Below are 19,125 nucleotides of genomic sequence, written 5' to 3'. Positions count from 1 at the left end.
GGCAGCGGGGGCCGTGACTGCACCTCAGCTCAACAGCCAGACCGGGTCTCCTTTATTCCATCCTGAAACATCGGAGCAGCTGCCTACGTAGATTCCCCCGTGACACTGGCCAGGGAGCCCTGAGAAGCCGCCTTGCGAGCACGGAGAGGAAGAGGCCAGCTGGGCCTTCCAATCTGGGCACCTGCTCGGGAGCAGCTGCGTTCCTCTGAGTGCTGGCTCTCCTGGGCCAGGTCTGGCAGCCACAGGCCAGCCCGGGGTGGAAACAGGCCCAGAGACTAAGCATGAAGGAAGCCGGACTGGCAGCACAGCACAGGTCAGTGCCAGCAGCCCCGTCAGTGTGCAACCTGTGCCCTCCCCAGCAACTCAGCCAGCTCCATGGCAGCCCATGCCTGATGGGGGCTGGCCTGTCCTTGCCCACCGTGCTTGAATGGTCCCCCGGGAGGTGTCCCACTCTGAAAGAGGCACAGGGCTGCCATCTCCCACAGGGAAGACCAAGCTCCCGTGCGCTGCAGCTCAGCAAACCTGAGGACCGGACCCCTCTCTGTGGTGTCAGGGGACCAATCAATCGCTCAATGTTTCCCTGGCTTCCAGGCATAGACCAACCAAATCCCCCCTGCCTCATTCCTTCCCATCTTGAGGAGCAGCCCTGAGAGATAAATGTCAAAACTTACTCACCAAACCTATAAAGCGCCCTTCTCGAAGCAGGATGATCATCACATGTGGGCCTCCCTCCACCAGGCTCTTCCTCTGGGTCAAAGAGAGAGCTGTGTCTTCAGTCACAAAGCAGGACTTACAAGGGGGAGGCAGGACACCTAGGGAGAACAGAGACCAGGTCTTCATAACGGATCGCATGCCTGGAGTCCCAAGAACAATTCCAGTGGCAAAAGTCAGGGAGGAAATAACACAGCATCCCTCAACTCCAGAGGTCCTCCCGCTGCCCTCCAGCACCAGCAAGGCAGAAACACTAAGGCCCAGAGGAGCAAAGGGGCCACAGAAAAGAGCCAGGGACAATGCAATGAGGGCTTGCTGTCCCTGGAGATGGATGATCCCAAAGATCAGAGTCCCGATCCCTAGAAGGCAGAGAGGCAAGGTCACCACCCACTTGGGCCCTGAGGTAGACGGCCATGGATGCCAACCCCTGCCCTGTCTCAGGCCAGGAATGTAGGACACTAACCTGCACTGAGCCTTCTTACCATGATAAGTCCCTGTGCAAAAGACCTGGCAGGTATCCAATCTCATTAGGTAAAGGAGGCACAGCCCCATAGGAGGTTGGCAGGATCAGCAAAGATGACTGGCACCCACCCAGCCCTGCCTGGGGGCACTGTCCTTTATGACCCGAGGGCTAGACAGTGCCTGTGTCAGGTATATTTTTATCCAGAGCTGGAACTGGGCATTGGTGCCCTGGCTAAGATGTGCCCAGCAGAAAGTCAAATGCCATTTGATAAATATTCCCTAACACTTGCTCTAGCCAGGCTTGTAGCAGTGCCAGTACAGTACCAACCCCCAGAGGCAAACACCGGACCGCAGCATCAGGATCAGCCGCATCCCTGCACAGATGGGGTGCCCAAGCTCAGACAGTGCTGTGGTTTGCTCCTGCCCTTCAGGACGCATTCACAGAGCATCAGGTGGCAGGACCTGAGACCTCCTCCTGGAAGCCCAGGTACCCAGGGCCAGCCTGGCGAGAGGGCTCCAGGAGATACGATTTCCACTGTGTAAGGAAATTGCAGCTCCCAGATACTTACAGTGGCAGCCAAATAATTACCACATAATTACAGTTTACGATCAGTACAATTTGCTTCTGAAATAGAATGTAGTCATGATGCTGCTCATACGACAAGGATAGGAGACACATCTGCTCTGTCGAGAATGGGCTCCATGGCAGGCCGCCAATGTCCAGCAGAACTGGACCCAGACCTGGTGGACCAGCAGCCTGGCCTGACTCAGCCAGAGGAGCAGGATGCTCCAGCCTATGCACAGATCTGCCCCTGGCAATGGCAGGGCAAACCACAAGGGACCACGTGCACCAAACCAGAAGTCTTCAGAAGTAGCGGCAGCCCGGTTCTGTGACATTTTATAAGCTTATTTTTTGCAGCTTGAAGAAGCCAAACACAGAAAGGCGCTTTTCATTCTGTCCAACTACAAATCCCACAATTGCTACTTTAAAAGGTGCTGAGGTTCTGTGATGCTGCCTTAAAGAACCAAAAGACGACTGTTGGCTAAAAACATAAACCAAATGTGATTTTATGCATAGCTGTCCCTTGCTACAGAGTCCTCTTAACAAGGAGGCGGTGAGACAAGGGGAGGACTGTTGGATTGTATTTCCTTTGTCTGGCTTCCAAGTCTCCTGACGCACTTTGCAACCTCCGTCTGTGCCGTCAACATGGCCCTGGACTGCTAACGACACAGGCTGCTTTGTGAGGCTCCCTTTGAGTTGAGCATCGTAATTAAAATTCACAGCAGATGCTGCTGAAAGCATGTAATCTATGCACAGAGGAAAACAGTGAAACAAAGAAACATACCAAGCCTGTTAAATTTCTAAAGAAAATTTCAAATAATAAAACAAACACAGAAAAAAGTACAGTGGTACAGAGCCGTTCCAGAGATGGAATAGAAGATGCCTCGCCCAGGACAGAGACTGGCCCTTCCCCCTGTGCCCGGCTCTGTCCTGCCTGGCGGGGTGTCACCGTGGGCCCTGCCTGCTCTCTCCCTGCAGTGGCTTGTTTGTCCTGAGAGCCCCTAGACCTTGCCAGGCCTCCACCCACATTCTGGAGGAACCCAAGGCCTGGTGTTCTGCTCTCTCCTGCCATTCAACAATAGGCAGTCACAGAGCAGCTACGAGTCAGTCACCTCTCATGGGCCAGTGAGGGTCACAGGGCAGTGCTGACTGCTCTAGGCCATCCCTGTGCTCTCTGCGTCCTGAGGCCTGGATGGAGTGGGCCCTGTGGTCTCTTCCGCCCGTTCTCAGGGGGCCTCTACTTCCAGGCTCTACCCTAACCCCCCAGTGATCGCGACTCCATTCCACTCCTTCTCTGATGAGTTACACTGACTACCTCCACAATGGACAGTGCCTGGGGCCCTGGATGACCACATGGAGCAGCCCCCCAATAAACAGGGCAGTGGCAGGGTGAGAAATACACTTTTATTGGGTGAGGCTTTGTGGTTTATCTGTATGAGCAGCTGGGGTCACCATCTGGACTAGAATGCCATCTGCTGCCCAGCTCTTGGGAGACCTCGGTGGCCTGCCTTGCTGGTTGGTCTGTCCTCAAGGCCTGGACCAGCGCCTAGTCAGAGGAAGAGCTGGCACCATGTATTGAATAAGGGACCTGCTGGTGTGCTGAGCACACATGAGGGCTTATTGTTCCCCTGATAGAAGGGTCTGGCACAAGCTGGATGAGCCCTCCCAGGCCCGCAAGGACGCAGACACTGGCCTGCTGAAAGTCGGCCTGTCTCATCTGGCTCTATGGAGCCAGAGACACACCCAGCCCTGGCTTCCCTCTGTCTGTCCCTCCACGCAGGCCTGAGCCTGCAGGTCAGTGGCTCCTGCTCACAGGGAGGCAGAGTGAGTGTCTGCAAAGGGACAAGAGAGAGGTCAGGAGGCCAGGGAGCTCATGCAGGGTCTCAGAGGAAGGGTGCTAGATCCTAGGGTCCCTCCTCCCTCTAGGACACTTGCTACCAAGGAAGCTACTCCAAGCCCAGACAAGCTCAGTCTAAGGTAATCGGTCTTCCAAACTAGACCAGGAGCCCAAATCCTAGAATCTCATCCGTCCCTCCCTTGTCCTGACTCCAAAGACCAACATGTGTTGCCGCTGGGGGCTGGTCTGCCATGGGCTGAGCAGGTGGCCACCAGCATCCTAGGTCTACCGTGAGTTCTGTGCCTGCCCTTCAGGAGCCTGAGGGCCAGGCTCTGCAGATGGGTGGTAGGAGAAGGAAGCACCCACCCCACACTGGACAGAGGACCCTCCCTCCCCAAGCTGTGTCTTCAGAATCCCTGCCCTCTTGGTGGGAGGAACACCACCCCTCACTGCTGCCCATTTTCCCTGGCCTCCTCAGGGCTGGCCACAGGGTGCATCAGGTGGCCACCATGGGAAATCAGGGGCAGGAGAGAAGCAGCAGCAACCTCCACAAGCTGTCACACCCTGGCCCTGGGCCCCTGCTCACAGGCCACAAAGCAGAGCCCAAGATCCATGTCTGCTTTGTGTGAAATCCTCCAAAGGCCACTGCTAAATGCTAGCAAGGGGGACCCTACTTACGTGATAACAGGGGCAGATTTGCAGGCTAGCAACAGAGGCAGAGTGGATGTCAATGTGCTCTGAGGTCACCATGTCTAGCCCATGTTCCCTCCCACCAACACATTACTCTTCCATTGGTAACAACACAGAGGCCAGAGGTTAAAACTCGCATTCATGACTGACTGAGAGCTGAGAGTTACCTGGAGATCACCCACCACCCAGCGGGAGCCCAGGGCTCCAGGCCTTTGTCCTGGTCTAGTCCCACCCATCTCGAGGAGACACTCACAATGGTGAGGGGCCTAGGCATCCTCACCTCACAAGAAGAGGCCAGATTCTCCTGAATCCAGACCCCACGTGATCCAGACCCCATCTTTCTCTGGCTTAGGAATGGAGAACTGGGGCGTGGGCAGGTGGGACCCCACGAAGTCCTGCCTCTCCCACTGTCAGCTGAATGACCTCTAGCAGGGCTCACCTATCTGTGTGTCCCCACTGGATCAAAAGGAGAAAACATCGTGGCCTGCCTCATGGGGGTGGGACAGAGCAAGACAAAAGGACCCTCAGGACACATGCAAAGCAGGCTGATGCACAGCTGGGCAGTGAGTTGTGGAAAGCAGTCACAGTGAATGGGGGAGCAGTGTCTGACATTGGGGCCCTTGATGACCTCGTGGCTGTGGCATGATGCTTGGTGCCTGGGAAAGTTTCTGTGCAAAGGTGCAGGATGTCTAGTTGCTATGGCAATGCCCTGCATGAGGAGGCTCTGAGCTAGAGTCTTATCAGCCTCCACCTTGATCTCAGGCACTCAGCTCCCAGGCATAGAGGAGCTCCCTTGCTAGACAACCGCAATGTTTCACCCGCTGGCTCTGCTGCTCCTGAACCTGCCTGCATGACTAACTTTAAACAACGGACTTTCCTGAGAGCTACACGAAGCTCCTAACATTGCACATTGCAATTGTAGAATGTAACTGAGGAATAAGCTGCATGATGTTGCTAACTCTGTGACTTTCATGAATACAAAGGATTGTGCTTGCAGAGTCTTTAATCTGATTAATGAGATCTATAAACAAAGATTGCTGGTGTAATTCTTTAGACCTTCTTCTCCATCAGAGCAGCGCTCCACCCAATCCCAGCAGTTATCTTCAAAATCTGAGTACATGAGTCTCTATTTTTCTAATCTCCCATTACCCCTCGCCTGAACCTGCTAGTTTGGCCACACTGGTCACGGCAGTGAGTGCCTCAGGCGCCTACCTGGCCTCACGAGCCAGTCTCCTGAGCTGTGTGCTGTGGACTCCCTCAGCTTGGCTCTGTCTTGTGCCTCTCTCGGCTGTCACCCCACTCACTCCCCCTCTACCATGGAAGGCCTTGAACTCATGGCGCCTCCTGACCCTGCTGGTGATTAAGCATGCTTGGGAGATAGGGATTGGCTCTGCTGTTGCTAAAGAGTGACAGGCAAAATCACAAAGAGGACACTCGACTGTCAAACAGACCTCACTGCAGGGCCTCCTAGGAACTCCCACTTTTGTAGTTAACAGTCCATTGGGTCCTGGGCTCCCCTGTGGAGAGACAGCCCAGAGACTGAAGCCAGCTACATGCATCCGTGGGCCACTCACAAGGACTGAGCCCCTGCCATGGTCCATCCCTGAGGTACCTGGAGGGAGATGGGGACAGATGGCATGCCCACCAGGAAGCAACCTAGAGGCTCCCTCCTGCAGGTACCCACACCTTCTTCATGGACCCTGCACCTGCCTCTCCTCTAACCCCCAGACACTGTCAGCCTGGTGAGGACACCAGATGAATCAGCTTAAGCAGCACTGGAGCCAATGGCTGGAAGTGATGGGGCAGGGAGACTGTCCCAAGGACCCTGCAGGTGGCTACACAGCTGTCAGGCCACCTGGGTCCCAGGGTCCCGCCTTTCCATCGTGGTCAGGTCCTCAGGGCAGCAGCCCCTCCTTCCCTGGCACTGTGTGCTGACGTCCTCTGTGAACCCCACCTCATTGCCCGGGGAGAGGCTGCTCAGCTGTAGTCCTGAGAGGCTGAGGAGACAGTGCGCCCCAAAGTCCTGCTCAAAGACTCTGGAAGCAACCCCTGATTATCCCTACAGCTTTTCCATGAGGTTGAATAGGTACATTTATCTGGCCCAAAGTATAATTTAAAATTTACAAACATTATTCAAACACATGCCTCGAGATCACTGGCCTCCATGGCTCACCCATCAGGGACCTCGAGGACTTTCAGAACCTCAAGACCTAGCGCAGGTCGCCATTGGAGCTTGGCCTGGCCCAGGGAAGTGCAGGCGGGCTCCTCCAAGGGCCTTTGCACTGCAGCCACGCCCCTCCAGCGCACTGAGGGAAATGACTCTTCTCAAGAAATAACCGCATCAGACTCCTGCGGAGGTTTAAGGACCTCTCCCCCCTTGAAGAGGCTCTCTGCTTCCATCAGCAAGTCTCCGCACGCAGACTCCACTGCAGACACAGATACGATCGCAGCACAGAAATTGAAATTTCAAAATATTAAGAACTCAGAGTTTTAGGGATTCGGTTTTATAATAGAAACAAATAAGACTTGCCATGTTGGCAAACAAGAGCTGACAGTTAATTTGCATAACAAACATTTCATATTATGAATTAACTCTGCTCCTAGTCTGCCCAGAAGTGGGGGAGAAGGGATAAGACCTCGACCGTCAGACTTCTACTTGACATGGCCACTGGGTGCAAGCCACCCGAGAGCCACAGGCGGGGGCAGGAGCACAGGATAGACAACCTGGATAGACAGGTTGTGTTCATCTTTTGATTGAGAGGAGCCCAGAGCTTCCTTCTCATTGAAGCCCACTGGAAAGGTGGAGGGGAGAGACTGAAGTGGCACTGCCTGCCTATGGCTCTGCCCCAGGGCTGCCCATGATAGCCTTTGTCTCTCTCCCCCTGACCTGGCCAAAGCTGAGAACATAACCACAGGACTCCCCGTGACAGCTCACAGGGCCGTCCTAGTCCTGGTATGTTAGCACTTTTCCTCCTTGTGCCCTGGCAGCTTCCTGGCCGTATTTTGTGTTTTATTTAGAGACGGGGTCTCACTGAGTTGCTTGGGGCCTCACTATATTCCTGAGGCTGGCTTTGAACTCAAGATCCTCCTGCCTCAGCCTCCGGAGCTGCTGGGATTACAGGTGTGCGCCACCGTGCCCAGCTCTACTTTCTTTTGATTCCAGCAAGGATTGAAGTCATGCAGTGTCATCTTCTACACCCGGCTCATTTCAAATACCGTAGTGTCCTTGAGGGCCTCCACATCCCCACCTGTGGGGATGGCAGGATCTGCTCTTCTAAAGCTGCCTATGGGCACCTGGGTCGTGTCCATGTCTTGGCTACTGTGAAAAGTGCTTCCGTGAACACGTAGCTCAGCTACCTCATTGAGGTGATGGGTCCCCCAGCTCTAGGTGCAGTAGAGGCCATATGTGGCTCCCTTGGACTCTGTGAGGTGCCTCCACGCTGCTCCCTCTCAGCACAAGGCTCCCTCCCCCCACACCCTCTCCACCTTTGTTATCTCTGTTTCCAGAGTCACCACTCTCCAGGGTGAGGCGATGCCTGACAGTGGTTTCAATTTGCCTTTCCCTAATGACCAGTGGCGTGGAGCACCTTTCCGCGGACCGGTTGGGCATTTTCACGTCTCCTTTGAGAAAACATCTATTCAGGTCCTTTGCCCATTTTTTAATCAGGCTACCTGGGTTTTCTGCCGTGAGTTGCGGGAGCTCCTTTCATATCCTGGGTCACCTCCTGATCAGAACGTGGCTAGCCAACGTCCTCTCCAGCCCATGGGAAGCCTCTGGACTTGTTGGCTGTTTGTTTGACAAAGCTTCTGGGTTTGATGTGGTCCCACCTGCCCTTCTTTTGTTGCCTGAGTTTGGGGTGTGAATACCAAACACCATGGCACCGTGGCCAAGGTCCACCTCAAAGAGCTTTCCTGTTTTCTTCCAGGAGTTTTACAGATCTGGGTCTTACGTTTAGGTCTGTAATCCATTTTATGTTGAGTTTTATGTTTGATCCATTTTTTTTTACAGAATAACTTTATTTATTTATTTTATATGGTGCTAAAGATGGAACCCAGTGCCTCACATGTGCTAGGCAAGTGCTCTATCACTGAGCCACAAATCCAGCCCAGGGTCCAATTTTGTTCTTTTGCATGTGATCATTAAGTTATCCCACAACATTTATTGAAAAAAAAACTATTCTTTTCCCATTTCTAAGCACTCATGAAAAAAGGTGTTTTAGTTTGTTCAAATGACTTTATCGAAATACCAAAACACCCATGTAATAGGGGCAACTTATAAGCAACAGAAATTTACTTCTCACATCTCTGTAGTGAGGGAGCCCAAGACCAGGGCACCAGCAGATTCAGTGTCCTGTGAGGACCCCTTTCTAGGTCACAGGCCTGTTCTTACCACGGTGCCCTCATGTGGCAGAAGAAGAGGATGAGCTCCCAGGGCTATTTATCAAAGGGCGTTAATCCCACTCAGGAAGCCACATCAGGGTCAGTCACCTCTGAGGCCCCACCTCCTAGTTATCACAGCTGTGTGCATTTCCAAATATGAATTTGGAGTGACAAGCATTCAGGCCACAGCAAACGGGACAAGGTGGGTTCTGCTCCTCGGGGTCCAACAACTCTAGCCTGGAGGAGCTCTGCCCCACCAGTAGCAGGCCCACAAATACATAGTTGACAAATTTTATGTCTTTAAGTCTGACATCCAAACAACTGCAGGCAAAGCAATCGAGAAGCTCCCAGCAAGTGGTGTGAAATCTGCTCCAGGGAAGCTCTCCTTCCAGTCAGAACCTTCTAAGCACAGGGGTGGTGGGATCCCACAGTAGGACTGAGGACATTGACAGGCCTGAGCCAGCACTGGCGTGGCCCATGACAGGCTGGGCAGTCTGCCCTCTCCTTTGGGAGGCAGCGGAACAGGCTCTGGGACACGTTTCCGCTCGTAATTGCGTGCGTGAGTGTCCGAGCTCTCCACAGCCTCTCGATCATTCTTAGCTGTCATTCCGTGTTGAGGCCATCCCCAGGTATTTGGGTGATGGCACAGGAAGACCCTCCCCTGATACTACTCGGATAGAGGAGCCCCCTAAACGAGCAGAGACACACAGGTGGTTTTCATAGGAAGGGGGTGGGTTATGGTGTTGCTGGGGCTGGGCCCAGCATGGAGAGGCAGATCTGGGATAGGGCAGGGGCGTGGGAGGAAAGAGAGCCTTCATGAAGATGCTGCCCAGAGCCCAGGACATACGTCAGGGGCCTCCTGAGGTCAGGTACAAGATCAAGAATGTGATTTTGCAGAGGACTCAGTGGCAACAACCCGGGCTCCTTCCCTCCTCCATAGTGATTTCCTAAATTCTTCTTGTCATGATCTTTCGCTGAGCAAAATTTTATATGCATAATATTAATCACCTGTTAACTTAATGCAGAGGCAATTAAGATAAAGTTGATTATCACTGTTTAACACATATTCAAAATATTTGGCCAACCCCAAAATAGCCTGGCTGATTTCTCCCCATCTAATTACCTCCGACGGCAGCTGGGACTTCGTTCCCATTAACACGGCGGCTCTAAAGCCCACCAAGTAAAGCTGAATCATAATTTAACCACTTTGTGGAAATAGTGCATGAAACCAGAATTGGTTAGCTCAGCCCAGTGAGCTCGAGATTGGAAATTCACTTGAATTCTCATTCTCCGAAGAGTTGTCAAATGCCTTTAATTAAAGCATTTTAGAATAAGTGATTTTTTTTAAAAGCATCAAACTTGAGCCAGGATCTAACTCTGACCTCTCAGAGGAAGGAGAAGCCACGGTCACTGGTTCGGGGAGACAGTGAAGCCACAGAAGGGTTGACCTCCCTGGGGCAGCTGCCCTACTGCTCCCCAGTTCACTTTCTCCAGGGTCACCAGAGACCTGCCCTTCTGAGAAGGCCGTGTCTACCCCACAGAACTAAGCTTCAGACAATGCAGTGCATCCAGGGAACTGCACTCATGGTTGCTACAGATGCACCTGCCACCCCATTCTACCTTCAATTTAAGCTGTACGTATATTAACCACGACTTCCCGATAGGACGACAGGACCGTGGGTGCCGCCACCATCAGCACGGGGCAAAGCAGGCTCTATCACACAACGGAGCTTCTCAGGCTCACCCTGGGCTACCCACGGCCCCTGCCTTCCCTTGGTGCCTGGAGCAGGCAGCTATCCAACCCCCAGCATGCCATCACTCCAGGTGTCTCCTTCCCCGTGCACCAGCATCAGAGCCCAGCAGGAAAGAGGCCGCGTGGCCAGCCAGAGTGTGTGGGGGAGAAGCCTGAAGGCCCCCCTTTCAGAACCAGCCATGACCTGCCAGCACAGGGGCCATTACCTCCACCCCTGTTAGGGACCAAAGAAGTTCCAGAGAGCTGGAGAAGAGGGCAGACGGTGTGACATGCCTGCTCCGCTCTCACCTTCCCAGTACAGTCATACCCGTGGGCACTGTCCGGAGGCCCAAGGCCTGCTGGAGTTTCCTCCCAGACTGGACCCAACAAAGGAACAGCAAATCCTCAGGAAACACTGGAGTATCCCCAGGTTGAGGGGGAGCTCAGGGAGCTCTTCACCCTCTACAGAGCCCACAAGGCAGATGGTGTCTCCCCAGCCCCTCTGCAAGACCCAGGGCCACCCTCAGGTGCAGGAGCAGGCTGTGAGCCCAAGTCCAATACGCAGTTCTCCAACCTCATCCCTCCAGCAGTGGGCAGGGTGAGAGCCCAGTGTTTCCTGCCAGCCACCCTGCAGCACAGCTCCTTTCTGAGCCCCCTGGCAGGTGCCACTGTGGAGGAAGCCATCAGCTGTGGGCACGCCTGGCGCACCATCACTCAGCTTTGAGTTCAGAGAGTTCAAATTCTGCATCTCTGACAGGAGCTGCTGGGCTCCCTGTGGTCACTTCATGGGACTTAGACATGGAGCTACTAGTTTAATGTCACAGAATGTGCGGTTTTTTTCTATGCATTTATTTCACATTATTGGTCTAAGTTGGTCTCTGGGGAGATTTTTGTCAAAAATGTGATTCGCAATGAAAACATGGTGTTCAGACCCCAAAACACCCCCCTACGCCATGGAGATCCACGCACATCGCGGCACTTCCCCACCGCTCACTAAGGTGAAAAATGGGGCTACATGTCACTTAGCTTTCATTTTATCCAACGACATTTTGCCTTTAAGTAAACTATTTTTGCAAATACGATTGTGTAATTGGAGCATCTGTCTTGATCATTATTTGGCAAACATGTCTTTTTAGCACCGGTCCAAATGAAATTTGGGAAATTTGGCTAATCACAATTTAACAGATGTTCTGTCCGGTTCTATGCAAGCTTAATTTTAACAGACATGAATCCGCCCCCTCCCTGAAGTCCTAATTGGACTCCCTCCAGGCCTATGGAGAACTGTAAAGGTGAGAAAATAATAATTTTATCACATCTAGTCTTGGTCTTGTAGTTGTAATTAATTTAAGTGAGATCTCATTTGACCTTGATAGCAGCAATTACTTAACAGGAGCCTTGACAAAGTGATTCGCGCAGCGCGTGTTTCCCCACAACACATCTTAATGGCCTCACAAAGCTGCATCCTAAACAGGCTACGGTGGGAGCAAGAGCATCTCCACATGAGCGGCCGTGACTGTCCTCTACTGCACAAAAAGAAGCAGGAGTTTCCTCCAGCACACAGGAGACACGGAAGGCCACCTCTCCCCCAGTGAGGTCACCTTGCAGCCCTGAATGGAGGCAGTGGGGCCGTGACTAGGGTACGATGAAGCGGACTGCCATTGTGCAGACAGGCAAAGCCCTGGCCTTCCGAGGACCCTTCCAAGGACCCTTCCTCACAGAACTGAATCACAGGGACTGTTTGCCTGAATCCCAAGAGCCTTCTCTCACCTTAGGTGGCCGGCTTCTCAAAACTAAGTGGACATCTCATTTACTTTGAATAAAAGCAAGATCCTTTTCACAGGAAAAGCATGAGAGAAATTAGAGGAGTACTAAAAGACTGTTGTCTATTGTCTAATAGACGTAAAACTGCACATCTAGAGATGAATGGAGGAGACACATTCTGAAGGAGTGAGGAGATTATTCTGCCTGTGGGAAAGCCCCCAGTCCTGCTAACTCTGCTGTCTCATAACAAAGTTATGCCTCTTTTCATGCATGAATTAGAAGTGTTTCCCATCACTTGAATGATCCCTTGGTTTCCCCCATTTTCAATAGTGGAAGTGGCCACTTAACCCAACCCATTCCTTGGTGACCATGGTGATGCCCCAGGAGTCTGGGGCTGGAGGCCCATGGCTGACTGGCTGTGGGACTCTGGGAGGCAATGACCTCTGCACCTGCAGTGTTTTTACTTCAAAGAGGAGGACACCCATCTGCAGAACACAGGAAGTGTCACCTGCTTTTCATGGAGGCAGATCCGGGAAGGACCACCAGGCACATTGCCAGACATCAGTACCTTGCAGTCCCCATGGACTCCCCACTGCATACCCCAGCATCCTCAGAGCCCCTCACAATCTACCGAGCATCCCACACACTCCCTCCACCATAGGACCAGAGATCCCAAAGCTTTCATAACCACACCCCCAGCAGGCATTCCCAAAGGGCTTTGATGAGTGGCACCTGTCACCTCTCACAGAGGTGCCCCAAAAGCCCCAGACATGTCTGTTGTCCCTCTAGAGCTCAGCACATGTGTGACCCAGATTGACACTGGGCCACTCCTGGAGAACAGCTAACCAGAGGTTGACACAACCCGAGAGCCTCTCCCTTCCCAGAAAAGACCCTCAGAGGAAATCCTCATGGAAATCACACAGTGTGATGGATACCCAAGTAAGGGCACGGAAACACCATTTCTGAGCTTCCTTAAATAACAAGAAAACACACAAATGGAAAAAAAGCAAAGTGTTTTTACCCTAGAGCCCAGGAAGCACCCAGCAGATAGCACCCTCTGGGCCCAGAATGGGCACCCTTGGGAACTGACTCCCACCCCAGAGGGCTTGTGGAGCAGCTCCCTGAGACTCAGCTGGGGCCAGCTCCTGAGGCTGCTAATGTGATGCCATCACTGTCATTGCCAACCCACTCCCCAGCGTCTCTCGGAACAAGGTGACAAAAGGCACATACAGGAATGACACTCTGTCCCCAACCACCCATCTTCAGTGTCACACACAGGAAAGCGGGAAGAGGCCTTGGCTGCCCCTGCTCCCCTGCAACTAGACCCACCAGGCACAGAGGCAAAGCCCCTCCTGAGAAGCCCTGGCCCCGGGGACTCTGGCTGCCTTCCCTCTGACTCTCGAAGCCTCATGATTGACCCAGGGACAAAGCCAGAGGCAGGAGCCATCTGCCTCGCAGTGAGCAGCCCCAAGGCAGGCGCTAAGGAAGGAGAAGCCCCTCCCTCCAGGCCAGGAGCCCCAGTGTCCCCCATGAAGCAGTGAGTCTCAGACACCGTGAGCCAGGTTTTCGCCTCAGCCTCCTGCCTGTCATGGCCTGCTGGGGGACACCAGGAGTGCTGAGGAGGTTCCCCTAGCTCACCATGCTCGCGTCCCCGAAGCGCCTCCTGGAACCTCCAGGGAGCACAGTCTAGTGGGGACACCAGGGCCTGCCCAGATCCAGGGGCAGCAAGTTCCCGCGGCCCTCCCTGGTGAAGTGTGAGAGCTGGGCCACATTTTCAACCCACACCCCACGGGCTCTCATTGAGAAACAAAAAGAGAATTTAACACGTGGCCCAGGATGAAATCCTGCAGCCTAAAAGATGGAGGATACTGTCCTAGGGCATTGGAAGATTCCGCTGAGCTGCGTTTATGACAGTGAAAGCCAGAATGTTTCATAAAATGACATTGGGTTTCCAATAAGATTCAAGAGGGAATTACAATAAAGAAACGAGAGCAGCAGAAGAGAGAGGCAACCAGCAGGAAAGAAAATGCCAACCGCAAAATGGAGTGGAGCCGTCTCCACAGGGCAGGGAGGGGAGGGGCAGAATGCCTCAGCATGGGGTCAGCAAGGAAGAGTCAAAGTTAAGACGACAGAGCTAGGCCCTCAGAACAGCACAACCGGAGTCTCCAAAGGGAAAGCAACGGGCGTCTCTGGCTCCCCCAACCCGAAGACCCCACTGGTGGGAGGCCATGGCTCATTAACAGGTGAAGCAACAGAACAAGAGGCCAGCACTTGAGGCCACCGGAAGCTTGTTCTGCCATGCAGATGACCAAAAACCAAACCAGAACCCAGCACCTAGAGACGAGACGGAGAGGCTGATAAACAACCATAGCAATCGCCAACTGACTCATGGTGATCTGCCTAAAGGGTGAGTCGCTTTCGTAACCACCTTAGGAAAGCATCATATATTCAGAGAGGGTTTGTTAAAGGAGGAAGGTTGTTTTCTAAAGATTCCCAGTCTCCTGCTAAGTTAATGAACCCGGCAAGGGCAGCAGGAGAAAAGAAGGCACCAAACAATGAGCCTCCCAAGAAAGGCGTCATTGTTCTATGAAGAAGCACAGCAGGAAACTACATCGTGAAACTAGGTTCAGCACAACTGTAAAAATCAGCACAGTTTAAGCTTGACACATCATTTGAGGAGATGAAGGCAAATGAGGTCTATTCTCCATACTTAAAATAAAACAGGAACAAAACTCACTTAAGGAGCAGAAATGACAAATCAAATGACAAAAAAAGGTGATCAAGTAGGAATGAGTAACTGAGCTGTTGTAAGATTCTCATGTTTGCTTTTTGGTGCTGAGGATTGACCCCAGGGGTGCTCTACACTGAGCGGCACCCCCAGCCCTTTTTATTTTTTTTTGTTTGGAGACAGGGTTTTGAGGTTGGCCTTGAACTTGCAATCCTCCTGCTTTAGCCTCCAGAGTCTCTAGAATGACAGGCGTGAGCCACCGTGTGTGGCAGAAATGTCACAGCCTTTAAAGGGTAAGTTAAAGCCAAAAGCTCCAAACCACATGTCTAAAACAAATGAAGTAGAATGTTCAAAATAAAAAGATGGATGGGGATCTGAGGACAAATGGGGAAATTGATGCAGAAATGATCATTTTACTAACAAAGAATAAATTTAGAAAAATTTGCACTGCATTGAGAGGATTATTTTATGTTGCGGAAAGTCACCCTAAAACAATGCAACCGTGTAGGAATGGCGTGTGTCAGAGGATCAAGCAAGGAAAAAGTCCATGTGATATGTATAAATATTAACACGTCCAAGTGCCAAAGAAAACATCAGCAAAATTTAACAAACAAAAACCACATGGATCATAGTATCTGAGGACAGACTAAAACTTAAAATTAATAATAAGGCTTGTGTCACCAATAACAATGAGCAAAACTCTAAGCTTTCAGGAGAAAAAATAACTAGTAATTATCAGAATAAAAAGAAGAAAGTAAAATGCCACACAGATTGTGTAGAACACACAACAAACATCACATTCCAGAACACCTGTGGCACAAGTCTTCAACATGGAATCCACAGCTTTAAAGATTCCAAGAAGGGATGGAGGGAGGGGAATCAATTGATATTCAGTGAAATTATCAACTGCTGAGGTACACATATCAACTATAGTTCTAATCAGCTGTTTCATGCCAGTGCTGCAAAATAAATAACTGAAAAATTTCAGTAGCTTATCATGTCAGTATTTCTTACCAGGGTCTGTGGGTCTGCCAACTCGGCAAGGCACAGCTGGGTGGGCCCAGGGCATGCAGGCTGTGTCCACAGCTCCTGTGGCTGAAGTAGTGATGATCCCCTGGAAGTAGCAGGCCATCCACAAGTGTTCTAAGCATGTAGAAAGCCTCAGTGTGGACAAGGGCTGTCCCCCCCCACTCCATTGTCCAAGGTGAGGCTCACAACTAAGCCCCAAGTTTGTGGGGCAGGGAAGTTTGCTCAGCCACTCACTGAGGCCACCGCTCACCCAGGAAGAAGAGAAAGACTGAGATAAATAACCATTAAAGCCAGCCAGCGTGCTGAAGAGAGGAAAGCGTGAGTAGACCAAGAAGACAAAACCACAGTGAGACACGGGAAACACACCAGCAGTCTGTCGGTTTCGAACTTTCAAAGCAGAGATTATGTTAAAGGCACAGAAGCCAACGCCCAACCTACAGACAACTGCTAGATCCATTGCAGAAAGCAAACACAATCCCAGTGTCAAGAGGTAACAAAGAGGAGGAAAAGCACACATTTGAAAATAAAACTAAAACTTGTCAGCAAAAACCCAGACATTTAATAATAATAATAATAATAATAATAATAAGGTCTCAACAAAAATAGCTAACATGAAAGTCTCTAGCAAAAAATATCATCACAATATTTAGCAAATAATCTTGGAAAGCCAAGCAAGCTTGGAAATCAAATATTTTAATAGTAGAAATGTTATAAATGAAAAAATCAAGTCAACAGTCAAGTGTGAGCCATCAACTGCCCAACAGAGCGAATAACCATTTCCAAAAAACCACAGGAGCACTCAGGGCCATTGGAAATGGATTAAGATGCCCATGCTACATACTGAGTGCTATGTCTCCCCAAAAGTCAATGAAACCTTACCCTCATAGGACAGCATCAAAGCTAGAGCAAGTACAGTTATCACCTCAGCAGGTGCTGATATTTTATCTAAAACATTTAACTTATCTCTAAAACCAATGTTACCCAGTGTCATTTAGATAGAGGTACAAGTGCCAAACAACCCAAGCCAATTGATAAACTTAGAGGATGTGAGAAAACGCCACCACTGTTCAAGCACTTTGGTGTTTCTATGGTGCATTTTTTTCAAATAAGTAAAGAATTATTCCTTTTGTGAGCACTTAACATACATTGGCACACACATGCACACAAGTGGGCACACACTTATTCCCAGGGGAAAACACATTTGAATGAAGTAACTTTAAAACCTGTAATGTGAGATCCCTCCCACCTGGGAGGGACATGCTCACACCCGGCATGGGGGGTAAATCAGTAAACCCTTCCATTAGGAAATCTGTGAGCTCCTAAAGAAAATCGCAACTTCAGTCATCTCGGGATCTGTGCTTCTGGTAAATTGGAGCATTTTCTCCCCAAAACATTCTTCCCAGTCACATTAATAGTAGAGTAATAAACATAAAACCACCCCCATGTCCATCTGACGGAAAGACGGCTGACCAAATTAAAAAACCTGTATGAGATGAAGTGCTGCGTGACCGTTAGAAAGGCTGCTGGTTTAAAAACAGCAAACAACGCATGAATGAGCTGAGGAGCCATTTAAACAGCCCCAAGTCTGGAACCCCCTGAGTAGACTGGGGGAGACAGTAAGATATTTGAAGAAATAATGGGTGAAATTTTTCAAATTTGATGAAAACTACAAGCCTGCACATCCTAGAAGCTCGACAAACCACATTCACAGGGAATGTGCAGAAGAGTCCTCTGAAGATACAGGATGATCAAAGTGGCTGAGAGCAGAGAGAAAGGAAGACCTCCCAGTGGCCAGAGGAGACAGACACATGGCGTCCTAGGAGCAGCACAAGGAGACACCAACTTCTGGACAGGTCAAGGCAGAGAGAAAGGCCACAAAGGGAGGACAAGGCTGCCCACCAAGAACCCCATGCCCGGCAGAAAGAGGTTCTCAAAACAAAAAGAACACTTCAGACCAATCCCCGGGGACTGAAGGACGGCAGAATCACCAGCTGACCCAAGAGCAGACCTCGGTCCAAAGGCACGTGGCAGCAGAGAGACACAAAGAACACTAGGAATGGCAACCACCCAGGCAAATGCTTACGTTTCTCCTGTTACTTAAATCTCTTTTAAAAATGAACGATTTTTACAAAAACATGAGTACAATGAATCACAGAGTAGCAGAGAGGCCAGGAGGCAGGATTATGGGGGTGCAGACAGAGGTCCCTGTGGCATTCGTGAAGCACACGGCTGCACCTGGAGCCCAACAGTGAAGAGGTAAGGCTCGTGCCTAGACCCTGGGCAGCCGCCCACGCAACAAGACAAAGAGCTCTGGCTAAAAAGCCAGCGAGGACATGAAGTGGAACTCAAAAACACCACAGCCCACACAAGAGGGAGATGATGTCAGGACAGGAGGTGACAGGATGGACTTCAGCCCAGCAAGAATCACAGGGAGCACGTGCGTCCAAGTCCCTAACCAGAAAGCAAATTTCAACAGATGGCATTTATAAAACAAGGTGAGAGCGAGAAACCCACTGCAAGTGTGAAGGCACATGCCCAGCAGAAGTCCAGTGGTAAGATGGCACCGCAGCCATTCCCCCTCTCTGTGGCCTCTGAGGGACCCATATCTTCTTTACCTCTGGCCATATACTCTGCTGTAAAATCAATTCTCTGCAGGATGAGGGTAACCTCTCCAGCCATTTTGACTAATGGTAATATGGCATATTCTTAAATAAAATGAAGGATTAATAAATTGGATGGACTCAAACTAAAAAGCTTCTTCTCAGCAAAAGAAACAATCAATGAGGTAAAGAGAGAGTCTACATTTCGGGAGCAAATTTTTTACCACATGCACATCAGATAAAGCACTAATCTCCAGGATATATAAAGAATTCAACAAACTTAATACCAAAAAAGCAAATGAACAACCCAATCAATAAATGGGATATAGAGCTGAACAGCTACTTCTCAGAAGAAGATATCCATTGATTAACAAATATATAAAAAAGTGTTCAACATCTCTAGCAATTAGAGAAATACAAATCAAAACTACTCTAAATTTCATCTCACTCCAGTCATAATGTCAGTTATCAAGAATACAGATAATAATAAGTGTTGGTAAGAATGTGGGGGGAAAGGCACACTCATCATTGCTGGTAGAACTGCAAATTGGTGCATCCACTCTGGAAAACAGTATGGATATTACTTAGAAGACTTGGAATGGAACCACTATTTGACCCAGCTATCCCACTCCT

General features: G+C 50.7%; 1 long non-coding RNA gene across 1 annotated transcript in view; it reads right to left on the bottom strand.

The window, feature by feature from the left end:
• LOC124095620 (uncharacterized) overlaps window positions 1-16,164 on the bottom strand; it is a 57,717-nt gene extending 41,553 nt beyond the window's left edge. Inside the window, exons 1-2 of the long non-coding RNA XR_006852539.2 lie at window positions 15,878-16,164; window positions 676-812 (exon numbers count right to left, since the gene is read on the bottom strand). This is a non-coding gene — a long non-coding RNA (uncharacterized LOC124095620). The remainder of the gene's footprint in view (window positions 1-675; window positions 813-15,877) is intronic.
• Between the last annotated feature and the right edge of the window lie 2,961 nt (window positions 16,165-19,125).

Source organism: Marmota monax, unplaced genomic scaffold, assembly GCF_021218885.2.
Source record: "Marmota monax isolate L192 unplaced genomic scaffold, Marmota_monax_Labrador192_F-V1.1 WCK01_AAM20220418_F8-fsc00076, whole genome shotgun sequence".
NCBI classification, from domain to species: Eukaryota; Metazoa; Chordata; class Mammalia; order Rodentia; family Sciuridae; genus Marmota; species Marmota monax.
Note: the sequence above shows the minus strand (reverse complement) of the source record. Positions and strands in the feature narration are given on the sequence as shown.